Here is an 18,851-nt window from a genome sequence, read left to right as displayed (position 1 = left end):
CAGTCATCTTATGACTATCGATGATATATATATATATATATATATATATATATATATATATATATATATATATATAAAGAGAATTTAAATAAAAAGAAATAAATCAGTTTATATTTGGACATTTATTTTAACATTGATCATTGTTCTGTTAAAATTTCAGCTTATTAATCTTGATTCATAACTAAACTGGTGCCTTATTTAGGGTTGTGAAAATGTGAGTTTGTAATCTTACGGAACACATCAAATATGGAGCCAAGATTGGGAGACTGCATACAACACTGCATTCATAAAATAACACACGAAGAATGTTGAAACATATGCAAGAGGAAATTAACCACAACCAACCGATTCATTTTTCACCCAAACAAGTTATGTTCATAGCCGTCCGTCATGAAATTACCACACACTGGTATACTAAATTCATACTAACTCTCTGTGAAATCTTCCCGAAAAGAATAGCTGAGGGCTGCTTTGATGATTACACCACATGCTTCACGTGGTCAACTTGGTTTACACAAAGAATGTAACTCCACAATAATTTTGATAATCAAAATAAATTACATCGAAAGGCAATTTACAAAAGAAAAATGTCTAGCTGGTTACTATCGTCTTACTATTAACCTGGTGGGTCAAACAATTGTATAAGCACATGGTACTGGTCTCACAAAGTACACCCCACGTGGGTTGAACATAAAGAAAAGTTGCTATATTGAAAAATATTGTCAAGACGAGATGTTATAATCTCATGCACATTCGCATTTAAGGTTGATGACCTTAATTAGAGTTACAGATCACCAACACATGGTTTCACTTTACTCACAAAGTAGTGACAAAGCAACTACTGGAAGATATTCTGAACTTCACACTCAAATTACACTGCGTTGCAGTTTAAGATAACATAAGATATTTTAGATCTAAACCTGAAATAAAGGTGATTAAATTTTCAGTTAGGCTGAACTTAAGAAATCCATTGTCCTACACACTTAGCAGAGACACGCTTAGCCAGAGATCTTACCACTTCAGACGCTCGCCGCGGACAGACTGCCATGGGCCCCTACCGAGGTTCCTTCACAGATACAAACGGAAGTGACCAGAGAGGCAGCTTCCTATACCAACAAGACAAGAGACGGATAGGACCATACTAAGAATGGAAACCTCTTTGATTTTAGAAAGTGTAGCTACCTGTTCTGACGTTGGTCCTACTGTTCTCTAGCAGACAGGCTTGTCTGCTACCATCAAGCATGCAACTAGAAACACATTTGCTCATTCATCCTTTGACACAGAAGGGAAGGGGGATGACAGTATCTTATCATATACAGTATATAAAAGAAAGCGGATGTAGGTTCCGTATGCGACTGTGTGACATGAATTACATATAAACTGTGTTTTAAAGTGTAGTAGTGCGACAGATCGTTCCTGTTTATGTGTAAAAGTAATATGTTCTACTGCTCAGTCTCCTCCCAGATAGTCAGAAACACCACAGTAAATTTAGAAGTGGAATTTATGCCGTAAATGACAACAGATTTAAGAAATTAACATGAAAGGAATCCAACAGAGACCTTTCAGGGTCCAAAGAAAACTAACACATTTCGTTACAGTTTCGCTTAGTAAGCATGAAAGCGTCACAGAGATGATCATCCAAGTTTTCTGACGGATGCTACGTAAGAGGAGTTGTGCAACACTTCGTGGTTTGCTGTTAAAATTCCGTGAGCGTACTTTCGTTAAAGAGTTAACCAACGTATTGCTTGCTCCTATGCGTACCTCTCATAGAGAAGGTAAACTTAGAAAGATTCGAGCTCTTGCAGAGGTTTAAATACGATCGCTCTTACTGTACAACATTTGCAAATGGAACTTGGATGGGGGGAACGACGGTAGTACACGTAGCACGCTCTGCTTGCGATGTGTTGATGTAGCTGTACGTGTAATGCTTGTGAGAGCTGCCGCATTGGAATCTGTAGTGCGACTCAGTTGATATTCACTGTAAACACAGTGTACAAGGTGATACATAAATTATTAAGAGTTGAGAATAGTGACTGGTTTGTTGTTCGACAACTTTGTGTAGTGTGAACCTTCCATCCCCTTCTCCCCCCCCCCCCCCCCCCCAAAAAAAAAAAAAAACACTGCCATGCTGTCCGCCCCCGGTAGCTGCGTGGTCAGGGCGATAGAATGTCAATTCTTAAGGGCCCGGGTCGGAGATTTTCTCCGCTCAGGGACTGGGTGTTGTGTTGTCCTAATCATCCTCATTTCATACCCATCGACGCGCAAGTCGCCGAAGTGGCGTCAAATCGAAAGACTTGCACCCGGCGAACGGTCTACCCGACGGGAGGTCCTAGTCACACGATATTTACATTTACTGCCATGTTTTTGTTGCTCGTTTGTTGAAGCTCTTCAAGGTAGTGTATTCTGTGTAAGTCTTTACATAAGTACTGCATCCTACAACCATTTCAACTTACTTCCTGTATTCATGCCCAAGTATACCTCTACAATTTTTACGTCCCACACTTGCCTCCAGTACTGAGTTTCAATACTACATTTATGATTTAAAGGAGGCCCAGGCAAGCCTTCCTCTTAGTTTTATGTTTCCCACATACGTTAATGCAAGAAGGATTACCTCATCACTGCAGTCCAAAGGGGAGGTGCAGGTACATGCGAACCTCCACCAAGTTGTGCCGCCATCTGTTTGCGTTTTCCTCCTGGTTCCGCTCTGATAAGATCGCGTGGCCGTCTGTTTGTAGTTCGAGTCTGGTCTTACAGTCAAACAGGCTACAACTGAAATGTACTCCAGTGAAGACTACACAGATATGACACTGATCTAAGGGGAGGCGCACCACATTGTAACTGAGGCCCGAAGGCTGTATTCACAACGTTTTCCAACGCGACGTCTGCCTTCTGTGCTTGTTTTTAGACGTACAGAAATGTGTTTAAGAACCAAGGGAGCTTCCCAGGTCCAACGTGTCGTGAAAAGACCAATATGCGACGCAACCGATGTTTCCTGGAACGTTATTGAGTATTTTGGAGCACATCTCACGCACGGAAAGTTGCAGTATTATTTGTATCTTTAATAATAACAATACTATTATTTTAATTATTATTATTATGAAAATCATTCGATCTCACCCAGTAAAACCTATTTCTCATCATAATTAGGACAAAGAAGAGCTGCAGGGACCCAGGGGATATCGAGGTCTTCGGTACAAAGATTTCTGGAGGAGCGGAATTGCATCCCTTTAAGCTGCACCTACACCAGCAGCTACGTGGAAACGATTTCCAAAATCGGTTATTGCTCTGCAGTCGTCTCGTAAATAAAGTAACCGTAAATCCGGATACCATCAGACAGATTTTATGGGGATATGAATGTTATTTCGCCAACGACGCCACTGTCAATAGACACAATCTACATTATAGACACAATCTACATTATAGACACAATCTACATTACTGGACTCTTGCAAGTCCTCACTGGTTACGACCACATCACGTTCAAGTGCACTGGTGTGTTAACATATGGTGCGGTATACTAGGACCCCACACCACCGGACCAGTTTATTTGGATTCCCAGTTAACTGGTCGGCTGTGTTTGCAATTCCTACAGAATGAGCTGAATCTTGGTCATCGCCTAGAAGATATCCCATTTCAGTTAGTTGTGTGGCAGTGGTTTCAGCACAATGGCCGGCCGCTGAGGCCGAGCGGTTCTAGGCGCTTCAAGCCGGAACCTGCTACGGTCGCAGGTTCGAATCCTACCTCGGGCATGGATTTGTGTGATGTCCTTAGGTTAGTTAGGTTTAAGTAGTTCTAAGTCTAGAGGACTGATGAGCTCAGATGTTAAGTTCCATAGTGCTTAGAGCCATTTGAACCATCAGCACAATGGTGCATCTTCCCATTATTGTAGCGTAGTTAGGGAATACCTCAACAATGTGTGCCCCAAACAGTGGATAGGTCGTGGTGCTTGCATTCGATAGCCAGCGATATCACCTGATTTAAGCCCTTGATGTTTTGCTATGGGATTATATCAAGGCCAGGGTTTACGAAACGGACCCGAAATCCAGATATGTTAAAAGAACGAATACGCCATGCTTGCACTTCAGTATCTGCATATGTGTTAAGAGGTGTCCATGCTAATACCGAGAGGCGCTTACATCAATGCATGCAACAAGGGGGAATGTATTTGAACATTTGTGTTAAGAATAATGCAATTATAAATTTCTGCCAGTCTATTAACATAGGTTTAAAGGACCATCGTTTATAATATTCGTTATATTCATTGTTCTTTATTGCAATCAAAGATATGATAGCATTTATGTAAAACTGCTAATTGTCAAGCATGAATTGGTGCATTATGTGTTTTTAATAAATTATCTGTCATATGTTGATATGTCTTGAGACAGATAATTAATTTGCTTTAGCCCTTGTGCGTATATTTTTGGTCAGGGACAATCATTCTTCTACACAGACACCTTTCTTGAGCCCAGGAATCGAACCTAGCATCGCTCCTGTAGCAAGCAAGTTTTCTAGCGACGAACTATGGGACAACTTACAGCGGTAAAGTGTCTGTTTTAAAGCGCTGGTCTTCTGGTCTTACGTTTAGTAGTGTCTCCTCTCTGTTGGTGTGGAGTGCCCTTTACTGTTCTAGTCTGGGAAACCTTTCGGTGTCTGTGGTATCTGGAAGCAACTAACGTCAACATTCATTCGAACCTCGTTACTGTCTTCGAGCCTTGGTCTTCCTCTACAATTTCCCTCTCCCTGCCCCCACTTCTTTCCATTTCCCAATTCACGGTCCCTCGGTTCCTTAGGATGTGTTCTATCAACTGATTCCTTCTCTTAGTCACGTTGTACCATAAATGTATTTTCTCCCTAATTCCAATTTCTATCCACAATCCGTGCCATAAAGTTGCTGAGGGAAGGTAGGCGTAGCGCTGTGAGCAGTTCTCGTGTATTACACGAAACAACCAAGGGCACACGGATGAACAGAAAGGACGATGCTCACACGAGAGCAGCAGGCACCACCAATGTAGAAAAACACGCATGTACAGTGAGTGGCAAAATAATACTAACAATGATGAACGAAACTCACGAAGATCTAATAACAGGCGATAGAAAAACAAGTGGAACAATTGTTACAATCCTGGATATGATAGAGGATTGCCCAGAAAGTAATGCACTGTATTTTATTTCTTCAACAATTCTTTATTGAACATGATGAGAATTACACACGCGATAGAATGCTGTTTTATCTATACACCCTATTTTTTCACATTATCTCCATTCCATTCTACGGGCCTTCCTCCAGGGCGAAACAAGATCATATTCTCCCAACAAAATAAAATAATTCGTAGTGTTTTTAGGGGAATATCTGTTATCACGAGTTCTGGCAGCTGCACTAGAAACTGAAGAGAAACCAAGTGAGATTAGATTAGATTAGATTAGTACTAGTTCCATGGATAATGAATACGATATTTCGTAATGATGTGGAACGAGTCAAATTTTTCAATACATGACATAATTAAGTTAATTTAACAACATAATTAAGTTAATATAACAACTTTCTTTCTTTATTTTTTTTCTTAATTTATATCTAAAAATTCCTCTATGGAGTAGAAAGAGTTGTCATTCAGAAATTCTTTTAATTTCTTCTTAAATACTTGTTGGTTATGTCAGACTTTTGATACTACTTGGTAAGTGACCAAAGACTTCAGTGGCAGTATAGTTCACCCCTTTCTGTGCCAAAGTCAGATTTAATCTTGAATAGTGAAGGTCATCCTTTCTCCTAGTATTGTAGTTATGCACACTACTATTACTTTTGAATTGGGTTTGGTTGTTAATAACAAATTTCATAAGAGAGTATATATACTGCAAAGCTATTGTGAATATCCCTAGATCCTTAAATAAATGTCTGCAGGATGATCTTGGGTGGACTCCAGCTATTATTCTGGTTACACGCTTTTGTGCAATAAATACTTTATTCCTCAGTGATGAATTACCCCAAAATATGATGCCACATGCAAGCAATGAGTGAAAATAGGCGTAGTAAGCTAATTTACTAAGATGTTTATCACCAAATTTGCAATGACCCTTATTGCATAAGTAGCTGAACTCAAACGTTTCAGCAGATCATCAATGTGTTTCTTCCAATTTAATCTCTCATCGATGGACACATCTAAAAATTTTGAATATTCTACCTTGGCTATATGCTTCTGATTAAGGTCTATATTTATTAATGGCGTCATATCATTTACTGCACGGAACTGTATGTACTGTGTCTTATCAAAATTCAGTGAGAGTCCGTTTACAAGGAACCACTTCCAGAATGAGATTTTCACTCTGCAGCGGAGTGCTAGTTCTGCAAGTTTCGCAGGAGAGCTTCTGTAATGTTTGTAAGGTAGGAGACGAGATACTGGCAGAAGTAAAGCTGTGAGGCCCGGGCGTGATTCGTGCTTCGGTGGCTCAGTTGGTAGAGCACTTGCCCGCGAAAGGCAAAGGTCCCGAGTTCGAGTCTCGGGCGGGCACACAGTTTTAATCTGCCAGGAAGTTTCAAGGAACCACTTAGTAATTTTCTGAAAGACATTATTGACAATTTCATCAGTTAATTCTTGTTTGTCAGGTGTGATTACTATACTTGTATCATCAGCAAAGAGAACTAACTTTGCCTCTTCATGAATACAGAATGGCAACTCATTAATATATATTAAGGACAACAAAGGACCCAAGACCGACCCTTGTGGAACCCTATTCTTGATAGTTCCCCAGTTTGAGGAATGTGCTGATCTTTGCATATTATGAGAACTGCTTATTTCAACTTTCTGTACTCTTCCAGTTAGGTACGAATTAAACCATTTGTGCACTGTCCCACTCATGCCACAATACTTGAGCTTGTCTAGCAGAATTTCATGATTTACACAATCAAAAGCCTTTGAGAGATCACAAAGTGTGAGTGTGTACCATAATATGTTTTGTGAGTACTATATTGCAACAACATTGGTGGTCGCCACATCGAGCCGCTGTTGCAATGCATCAGTACTGTTCTGTATGTACATTATATGGGGTTCTTTTTTGTATTGGAATAACGTAAACACGTAATATCTCAGTGTTAGTACGAAGGTAGCCCAAAAAGTAATGCACCCCATGTTTTTCTTCACCAATTCTTCATTGAACATAATGAGAATTATACACACGAAAGAATGGTGTTTTTTCTACACACCCAATTTTTCCACGCAATCTCCATCCCTTTCTATGGGCTTCCTCCAGTGCTAAACAAGAGAGTGTGTGCCCTGTCGGTTAACAATACTCGCCATGGCGGCGGAGCCAGTGCTTCACTGTGTGAATCAGCTCCTCATTATCCTCAAAATGTCTTCAACGAATGCCATCCTTTAATAGCCCAAACTAGTGCTACTCCGAGGGTTCGCTGCAACATGTCAGGTGTGACAGCCGTGGATGGTCTCTCCGACCGCTGCAAATCGTGGAGCTCCCGCCTTCTGATGACCTCACCCTCCGTCCCTAGTGATTAACTGTACTTCTGTCTACAGCAGATGCTCCATACACTTTGCACAAGCTTTTGTGAATATTCCCCACAGTTTCTTTCTCGGCAGTGAGAAATTCAATGACAGCACGTTGTTTGTAATGTACATCACCTACAGACGCCATTTTGAAACTGTCCTGTAGCTACGCCATCTGTCGGAAGTGACGGAAACTTGACGCGCTCACTCAGGAGACTTCAAGTAATACATACGTAACGTTTCGCATTCGTAGCATTGTTTTCGGCTGAGAAAAAAAAATGTAGAGCATTACTTTCTGGAAAACCCTCGTAATAGGGACTGCGATCAGCAGTGCAAATTAATCCACTGATCACCACGTACAGAACTAATTCTGATTAGACAAGTTAGCCACAATGTGCTGGTCGAGGACGACGCAAGGAACAAAGACGTAGATGTACACGCGTTGTACTGCAATGATGCCGTGGACATGTGTAATGAACTATAAGTTATCCATAAAAGATGTCCACGACTCGAATCTAATGAGAAGTGATAGGCAATCATTACTGAAAGTGATGGAATAGACACAGTGGCAGCTATTGATTACGGGGCTGAGATGACTTGATCTCGACTGCCCTGTTCTCACAAATCTCTAAGTGTAAGAAAGTACCTACATTGCCTGTTAGCACAAGCAGAACACTAGCTGTCACAGGTACGCAAAGTAAAGTTGTTAAGCTCCAACGTATAACTTGAAGTAAAACTTAAGGATCAGGCAGTGTATCACACCCTCCTTATTGTTGGCGCCCTGACAGTTGATTGTATACTATGTGTAGATTTCCCTGTTGTATGATTAGAAGGCCGTACATTTTAGGGCATGTATTAGCTTCAGCCGAAGGCCACAGCCAGTTCTGTCCACAGGTATGAGTGCAGATGGTGGGAACCAATTCCAGATTCATACCTCTTAATACCTAAAACAGTATGTAATATAATAACAGCAATCTTAATCAAGTCATTTCACTGTCCACCAGAAAGTCGATCTCCAAGTTGTTCTAACCAAATACAACATCATTTTTTAGGAGAGACTTAATGTAATTACCTGTTATGAGTGCAAACTAGAAGTTTTACCTCACCAATTATTCAGTTTGTCATCATACTCCACCCCATGAGCGAAGTGACCCGCTGCTACAAAAGAAATAAGTCAGATGTTATGTTGGTGTTTCAGTGAATCATCAAAAGCCGCTTATGCAAGCCCACTTTTATCAGTGACCAAGCCTGATGGTAAAATATAGCTAGTACTTGATGCCAGAGGTATCAGTAACGTGCTGGAAGCAGTTAGGACCAAGCAAAAGAATTTAAATAAACCACTAGAAAAATTTCGTAGAACAAAATATCTAGGCAGCATTGAATTGAGGACCTCCTACTAGCAAATTACATGAGAGAAGAAGTCACAAAGTTCACTTTTTGTGTAGGAGCTACGAGTTAAAATTGTTGTTGTTTGGATTGTGTATTACTTCAGGTGTATTTGTAGCTGCTTTTGATGAGGTACTTGGCCCTAAACTGTTGGAACAAGTTACACTCTGTGTGGATGATTTATTAATTTCCACTACCACCTGTACAGAGAGTGTTACCTTTATTCAAAAAGTATTACAAGCATTTACAGAAACATATGTTATTGGTAATATGCAGAAATCCAAATTTGGGTACACTGAACTTAAATTTCTTAGGCATGTAATAAATCAGCGAGGTATTTTGCTGATCTCAGAGAAGTAAAAGCAACAGCCAATTTCCCATGTCCATAGACGCGGAAAAGAGCTAAGTTATTTCAGGTCTTTGTTCTTTCTTTAGAAGATTCGTCCACTGTCAAGCACCCAGTCGTGACCTGTTTACCATTCTGCTAAGGAAACATAACCATTAGTACTGGGCATCCAAACGCAAAGCGGCTTTTCACAAGATAAAGGGCAGTTCGTCAGAATGACGGTGTTACTTCAACTCGACATTTGAATTTAGACCTTAGTCTGGCAAGATGCTACCAATGTAGGAACAGATTGCAGCCTATTCCAAACTAGACAAGTGAATGATAAAACAGTGGTATAAACCAACCATTAGTTTTAGGAACAGCACCTTAAACAGTTGTGAATGGGCGTACTCCACAACAGAACTAGAAGCATTAGGAGTGGCGTCGGTATTTAAGCACTGACTCTACTATTTAGTGGAACACCACACGAAAGTTTACAGTGGCGGGAAGGCGCCGATCCTTTTGCTCGCTGCCACATTTTATACCCACGTTTAGCATGTTGTTCGCTGTTCAGTTGTGCAGGAAGTGTGGACAGCACCAGGGATGGATATCAGCAGTATCGTCCCACAAATAAAAACTTTTTCAATAAAACTGTATATGTGTAAAGTATGATATACAAATAAAGTCATTAGAATCATTAATTATCAGACGGCAATATAAATTATAATAGTATTCTTTTATTATGCATCATATATTATTGTACAGTATTATGCGCTATACATTAGTGTTCAATCTTCAGAAGACTAACTGGCAAAGCGAGTCATAAAAATTAAAATTTCTTTCTCGCTTTAATAGCTGCAACTGTGAAACACATCCTCAAAATTAATATTTTGTGTTGTCTAATGTTCGACAGTTAACTTGGCGAGATTGTTTAGCCCCATATTGCTCGCTGTTGACTATAACTAGTTTTTAACTAATTTTAATTGTCTAAGGCCCCCCTCACACAAAGCAACTGATACGCAAATCGCCATAAATAACTTTAGAGCTAGCGTAAGACTACGAAGAGTGTCTGTAAAATCCCATTCCACAATAAATTTCAAAAAGACTTGACATACCCATTCACAAGTTGTAACATTTGCGGATTCTAAACCTCTTGGAATCTTAAAGAGGTATTCTGCTTCTGATACCTCAGCGTAAAACCAGTCAGTTTTGCAACTGCTAATTTCAGCTCCTCGGTGGTTGCTAAAAGCAAAGTATTTAGCTGCACAACACGAACAATGAGGCGACATATTGAATGAACTATGATCTGGTTCGAACTTCAATACTGAGTCGGTCAAGACATTCCAACATATTCTTTTTATGTTTTGCTCTCATATGAGTCCTGCATCGGTGACCAATTCATCAGCCATTCTTTCTTTTTACAATAAATTCGTCCTTATATTGGAATATCGTAGTCCTCCGATTTTTCGCAGCAAGACCTGTTGCCTCTTCTACAGCATGACCTCGTTTTTGTTCGGTATTGATGCGAAGTGCCTCTGTTTTTAGATTAGATTGTGATTACGTTCAGTTTTAGTTCCATAGACCAAAAATTGAGATGATCCCGTGGATGTGGAACATGAACATAAAAAACATAAAAAGTTTGAATATAATATTTACTACCCTGGTCATTTCTCAGGAGATTGTCAAATTAGGTGATTACATTACGGTAAACTTGAACTGCTAATATTTAAAAAATTAATATGCTGACAGAATGAATCACTGCGCTTTTAACAAATAGCTCTCATAGCTAACTAATCAAGACTGAATCCTTTACTTGGCAGATGCAACCTGAGCACAATTTACTTCTCTTAGTGTACATCATTTGAAAAGTAAAGATAGCAAAGGAATGTGATACTACATACAGCAGACTGTAAATTTAGACTGGTGTCTAAATTTTCTTGTTGATCACGTAAATCGTTAATTGCAGCAGAAACCTTATCAAAATTTCCTGCCTATGCATCTACTGCGACATAAAGAGAACCCCAAAGCGTTGTTGAGAGCCTTTTAACAGATACTTCGCTTTGTTTAGTAGTGGCTTCCCAGTGGCTAATGGAAGCGGAACAAAATGTAAAAATGGTCTCTACAGCTCCAAAAACTGCTACACAAGATACATTTTGTGCAAATAAGTGTTGGCAACATAAATTAATTGAATGACCAATACATTCGACAAAAACGGCTTTATTGTTTTTTGCTTTCATATTAGCTCGAACACCTCCAATTACGCCACTCATAACAGCTGCGTTATCATAACCTTGGGAACGACGCAGTATAACAACAAAACCGTTATGTTCAAGTATCTTAAGAATTTTGTTACTTAGGTCAGTGGTTTTTTTTTGTTGTTTTAGAGAAAAAAATCAAGGAATGCTTCTGTTACTTCCATTTTTCTCTTATGGATTTTCAGGAAACGAATCACTTCAAACGCTTGATCAATAAGTAAAATGTCAACTATTCTATCGAACATAAGGCTAAAACTTTTTGCCGATTTAATTTTGTTGATAAGCTTAGATTTTACGTGCTTAGTTAAAACATTAATAAATTCATTCTGTAGTTCTTGTGACAAATATGATACTTTTAGTGATTTATTATGTTCCTAAAACAAGATATGTTCTTTCAGTACTATATCATACTTTGACAATAGTTTGACTAGTCTAAGAAAATGTCCCTTATTTGTAGAGCCTTATACAGATAGGCGTACCGTAGGTGCAACCACAACGGAGGGGTATCTATTGAGAGGACATACAAACGCGTGGTTCCTGAAGAGGGGCAGCAGCCTTTTCAGAAGTTGCAGGGGCAGCAGTCTGGATGATTGACTGATCTGGCCTTGTAACACTAACCAAAACGGCCTTGCTGTGCTGGTACTGCGAACGGCTGAAAGCAAGGGGAAACTACGGCCGTAATTCTTCCCGAGGGCATGCAGCTTTACTGTATGGTTAAATGATGATGGCGTCCTCTTGGGTAAAATATTCCGGATGTAAAATAGTCCCCCATTCGGATCTCCGGGAGGGGACTACTCCAGAGGACGTCGTCATCAGGAGAAAGAAAACTGGCGTTCTACGGATCAGAGCGTGGAATGTCAGATCCCTTAATCGGGCAGGTAGGTCAGAAAATTCAAAAAGGGAAATGGATAGGTTAAAGTTAGATATAGTGGGAATTAGTGAAGTTCGGTGGCAGGAGGAACAAGACTTCTGGTCAGGCGAATACAAGATTATAAACACAAAATCAAATAGGGGTACTGCAGGAGTAGGCCTAATAATGAATAAAAAAATAGGAGTGCGGGTAAGCTACTACGAACAGCATAGTGAACGCATTACTGTGGCCAACATAGACACGAAGCCCACGCCTACTACAGTAGTACAATTTTATATGCCAACTAGCTCTGCAGATGACGAAGAATTTAAAGAAATGTATGATGAAATCAAAGAAATTATTCAGATAGTGAAGGGAGACGAAAATTTAATAGTCATGGGTGACTGGAATTCGGTAGTAGGAAAAGGGAGAGAAGGAAACATAGTAGGTGAACATGGACTGGGGCTAAGAAATGAAAGAGGAAGCCGCCTTCTAGAATTTTGCACAGAGCACAACTTCATCATAGCTAACACTTGGCTCAAGAATCATAAAAGAAGGCAGTATACATGGAAGAAGTTTGGAGATACTGACAGGTTTCAGATAGAATATATAATGGTAAGACAGAGATTTAGGAAACAGATTTTAAATTGTAAGACATTTCCAGGGGCAGATGTGGACTCTGACCACAATCTGTTGGTTATGAACGGTAGACTAAAACTGAAGAAACTGCAAAAAGATAGGAATTTAAGGAGATGGGACCTGGATAAACTAACTAAACCATTGGTTGTACAGAGTTTCAGGGAGAGCATAAGGGAACAATTGACAAGGATGGGGGAAAGAAATACAGTAGAAGAAGAATGGGTAGCTTTGACGGATGTAGTGAATGCAGCAGCGGATCAAGTAGGTAAAAAGACGAGGGCTAGTAGAAATCCTTGGGTAACAGAAGAAATATTGAATTTAATTGATGAAAGGAGAAAATATAAAAATGCAGTAAATGAAACAGGCAAAATGGAATACAAACGTCTCAAAAATGAGATCGACAGGAAGTGCAAATGGGCTAAGCAGGGATGGCTAGAGGACAAATGTAAGGATGTAGAGGCTAATCTCACTAGGGGTAAGATAGATACAGCCTAAAGGAAAATTAAAGAGACCTTTGGAGAAAAGAGAACCACTTGTATGAATATCAAGAGCTCCGATGGAAACCCAGTTCTAAGCAAAGAAGGGAAAGCAGAAAGGTGGAAGGAGTATATAGCGGGCCTATACAAGGGCGATGTACTTGAGGACGATATCATGGAAATGGAAGAGGATATAGATGAAGATTATATGGGAGATACGATATTGCGTGAAGAGTTTGACAGAGCACTGAAAGACCTGAGTCGAAACAAGGCCCCGGGAGTAGACAACATTCCATTAGAACTACTGACAGCCTTGGGAGAGCCAGTCTTGACAAAACTCTATCATCTGGTGAGCAAGATGTATGAGATAGGTGAAATACCCTCAGACTTCAAGAAGAATATAATGATTCCAATCCCAAAGAAAGCAGATGTTGACAGATGTGAAAATTTCCGAAAAATCAGTTTAATAAGCCACAGCTGCAAAATACTAACGCGAATTCTTTACAGACGAATGGAAAAACTAGTAGAAGCCGACCTCGTGGAAGATCAGTTTGGATTCCGTAGAAATATTGGAACACGTGAGGCAATACTGACCCTGATCTTAGCAGCTAGATTAAGGAAAGGCAACCCTACGTTTCTAGCATTTGTAGACTTAGAGAAAGCTTTTGACATTGTTGACTGGAATACTCTCTTTCAAATTCTGAACGTGGCAGGGGTAAAATAAGGGAGCGAAAGGCTATTTGCAGTTTTTACACTAACCAGATGGCAGTTATAAGAGTCGAGGGACATGAAAGGGAAGCAGTGGTTGGGAAGGGAGTGAGACAGGGTTGTAGCCTTTCCCCGATGTTATTCAATCTGTATATTGAGCAAGCAGTGAAGGAAACAAATGAAAAATTCGGAGTTGGTATTAAAATCCATGGAGAAGAAATAAGAACTTTGAGGTTCGTCGATGATATTGTAATTCTGTCAGAGACAGCAAAGGACTTGGAAGAGCAGTTGAACGGAATGGATAGTGTCTTGAAGGGAGGATATAAGATGAACATCAACAAAAGCAAAACGAGGATAATGGAATCTAGTCAAATAAAGTCGGGTGATGCTGAGGGACTTAGATTAGGAAATGAAACACTTAAAGTAGTAAAGGAGTTTTGCTATTTGTGGAGCAAACTAACTGATGATGTTCGAAGTAGAGAGGATATAAAATGTAGACTGGCAATGGCAAGGAAAGCGTTTCTGAAGAAGAGAAATTTGTTAACCTCGATTATAGAGTTAAGCGTCAGGAAGTCGTTTCTGAAAGTATTTATATGGAGTGTGGCCATGTATGGATGTGAAACATGGACGATAAATAGTTTGGACAAGAAGAGAATAGAAGCTTTCGAAATGTGGTGCTACAGTAGAATGCTGAAGGTTAGATGGGTAGATCACATGGTACTGAATAGAATTGGGGAGAAGAGAAGTTTGTGGCACAACTTGACTAGAAGAAGGGATCGGTTGGTAGGACATGTTTTGAGGCATCAAGGGATCACCAATTTAGTAATGGAGGGCAGCGTGGAGGGTAAAAATCGTAGAGGGAGACCAAGAGATGAATACACTAAGCAGATTCAGAAGGATGTAGGTTGCAGTAGGTACTGGGAGATGAAGAAGCTTGCACAGGATAGAGTAGCATGGAGAGGTGCATCAAACCAGTCTCAGGACTGAAGACCACAACAACAACATCCTTATCATTTCACGAAATGTTAGACTTTATTGAGCCAGACACAAAGTTATATTCCATAATATGTATAAAAAATACTTCCACCTAAATTTTTAAGTATCCATGAATTCTAAGGCTGCGTCATCTATTGTTTTATGCAATTTTAGGCTTATCCGAAGTTTTCCACTTTTCCTGATTTTTCAGTGTTCATTTGTAACTTCATCGTCGTCCACTTCAGAATTCAATTTCCACCACTTCCGAAATCCACTCATTATACTTATGGTGACAGCAAATAAGCGGCAGCAGTAGCAGCACATGTTTTTTTTTTTTTGTTGTTGTTGTTGTAAGAGAGTACTCCATTAGACATCACCTTATGAAACCGTTCTTTTGTAAGATACCAAAAATCACCCTTTCTTTTTGATCCGTGCCTACATACAGTGCCAAACGGCCGTTCTCAGTTTTGGAAATGTTCACATCATTTTTTATGCTCACAATGCGAATATTATCAGTAACGGATATGATTCGATGAGAGAGATATCTCAAGTCCTGAAGTGATTCATTTATATTATTATATTGTATGATAGTAGTAACATAATCAGTATCATCGGACCCATTTTCAGTATTTTTTTCTGATCCGTCTTCTTCATGGGTTTTCATCATTTCTGTATTTTCGGTGTTGCTTTCTGAAGATGAGGTGATATTATCTAAATCATTCCTTGCATCAACGTGAGAATCAGTTTCTTTATGAACTTTGGCTGCGGCCTGTTTTTGAAACATACACTCCTGGAAATGGAAAAAAGAACACATTGACACCGGTGTGTCAGACCCACCATACTTGCTCCGGACACTGCGAGAGGGCTGTACAAGCAATGATCACACGTACGGCACAGCGGACACACCAGGAACCGCGGTGTTGGCCGTCGAATGGCGCTAGCTGCGCAGCATTTGTGCACCGCCGCCGTCAGTGTCAGCCAGTTTGCCGTGGCATACGGAGCTCCATCGCAGTCTTTAACACTGGTAGCATGCCGCGACAGCGTGGACGTGAACCGCATATGCAGTTGACGGACTTTGAGCGAGGGCGTATAGTGGGCATGCGGGAGGCCGGGTGGACGCACCACCGAATTGCTCAACACGTGGGGCGTGAGGTCTCCACAGTACATCGATGTTGTCGCCAGTGGTCGGCGGAAGGTGCACGTGCCCGTCGACCTGGGACCGGACCGCAGCGACGCACGGATGCACGCCAAGACCGTAGGATCCTACGCAGTGCCGTAGGGGACCGCACCGCCACTTCCCAGCAAATTAGGGACACTGTTGCTCCTGGGGTATTGGCGAGGACCATTCGCAACCGTCTCCATGAAGCTGGGCTACGGTCCCGCACACCGTTAGGCCGTCTTCCGCTCACGCCCCAACATCGTGCAGCCCGCCTCCAGTGGTGTCGCGACAGGTGTGAATGGAGGGACGAATGGAGACGTGTCGTCTTCAGCGATGAGAGTCGCTTCTGCCTTGGTGCCAATGATGGTCGTATGCGTGTTTGGCGCCGTGCAGGTGAGCGCCACAATCAGGACTGCATACGACCGAGGCACACAGGGCCAACACCCGGCATCATGGTGTGCGATCTCCTACACTGGCCGTACACCACTGGTGATCGTCGAGGGGACTCTGAATAGTGCACGGTACATCCAAACCGTCATCGAAACCATCGTTCTACCATTCCTAGACCGGCAAGGGAACTTGCTGTTCCAACAGGACAATGCACGTCCGCATGTATCCCGTGCCACCCAACGTGCTCTAGAAGGTGTAAGTCAACTACCCTGGCCAGCAAGATCTCCGGATCTGTCCCCCATTGAGCATGTTTGGGACTGGATGAAGCGTCGTCTCAGGCGGTCTGCACGTCCAGCACGAACGCTGGTCCAACTGAGGCGCCAGGTGGAAATGGTATGGCAAGCCGTTCCACAGGACTACATCCAGCATCTCTACGATCGTCTCCATGGGAGAATAGCAGCCTGCATTGCTGCGAAAGGTGGATATACACTGTACTAGTGCCGACATTGTGCATGCTCTGTTGCCTGTGTCTATGTGCCTGTGGTCCTGTCAGTGTGATCATGTGATGTATCTGACCCCAGGAATGTGTCAATAAAGTTTCCCCTTCCTGGGACAATGAATTCACGGTGTTCTTATTTCAATTTCCAGGAGTGTATTTCAAGACGGCTCGACATATGCTCCGAAGTGAATTAGTTTCAGCTTATATTGCTTTTCTCTTCTGAAGTCCACTTTTTCTTTTAGTCGTATGAACTGATCGAGGGATGGTTATTTTTTTGGATCTTTGGTACACGTACCTAAAAAAATGTTCTCAATTAGTATAATCCACCTCATATGTTCAAACTATATTTGCTTGTAGAATTGTAAGCACACGTTTTATAATAAATACACGTTCTTAAGGAATAAATACATCGACCGTGTTAACAAATAAGGACAGCAGCATTTTCTGTACGTGTCTGTCGTTCGTATGTACTGTGAAAATCACTTAGGTTACCGTGTGAGACAAACATCCTGAAAGGCGGAGACAGACAGATTCTACTTAATGGTACTCGAGTTTCAGAAAAGTATTTGCGTGGTGCCTCACTACCGCTTCGTCAATCCTAGGCAATGGCCTCCCCTCAGAGCTATCTGACGTCAAACAAAGGGTTACCGTGCCTTGGGAAATTTCCCTTACTTAGCCCAGCAGAAAAGCGGCTCGTCTAGTTGCTTACTTCCACAGAATTAAATCAACTATTCCTTGCTGCGCGTGTTTACGATGCGTAACATTATATACCAAAACAATAGGTAATATTACAACCAGCTTCGGTTAGCGTAAGACATCCATTTTCTAAAGTTACATGAATTGATTTATCGCATGTTTGTGCTTGGGTAGAATAATTCGCATACACTCAGTCACAAAAGTATTCGGACAGCACGTAACGGCGCATAATTTTGCTGTTTGCCGCATGAACAAATACAGAAATTGCACTTTGTAATGTATTTGGGACTCTGGGTACGATGTCGCAACGTGAAACAGGCGTCAAATACGAAGAATTGTTGTTGGACATGTGTCTGTTTCGTAATATTTCCTGAAAACGGCGTGGGAAGGTGCAACCAAAGTATTCGGACAAAGGCGTACAACGTGAGAGAGTAGTTCATTCCGAGACGCACAGAGGGTGAAGCGACTGCAGTGTGTCCGACATTTCCGCGAGACGATAGCGATGATTAGTAAACAGGTATCGCGAGCCTGTACAGGTCGACGATGGGACGCAGAGGGAAGTGTTCTACGTTCGAGCAAAGGCAACTTGTCGTTTATCATCACGCGAAGGGGAAAACCTGCAGGGAAATTGGCCCAATAGTGAACATGAAGAAAAGTACAGTTCACGACATTAGTAAACGGTTCGAGAAAGAAGACCGACTGGAATTCCGTTGCAGTACAGGACGGCCACAGACATTTTCACAGAGAGATGTGCGTGTGATTGTGCGAAAGGTACGACAGAATCCCAAAATATCTGCCACACGAACTGCAAGTGAGGTGGAGGGAGACCTTGGTATAAAAGTTCATCGCGAAACCGTGCGGAGAGTACTACGACGATCGCAGTACCATGGTCGAGTGGCACGACGAAAGCCATTCATAGATACGGTGAACCAGAAGAAACGTGTACGCCGAATACGATCAGTCTTGATGGAATCGGGTGATATTTTGCGACGAATGTAAACTT

Source organism: Schistocerca piceifrons, chromosome 4, assembly GCF_021461385.2.
Source record: "Schistocerca piceifrons isolate TAMUIC-IGC-003096 chromosome 4, iqSchPice1.1, whole genome shotgun sequence".
NCBI lineage: Eukaryota > Metazoa > Arthropoda > Insecta > Orthoptera > Acrididae > Schistocerca > Schistocerca piceifrons.
The sequence above is the reverse complement of the archived record's forward strand: the minus strand, read 5'-3'. Positions refer to the sequence as shown.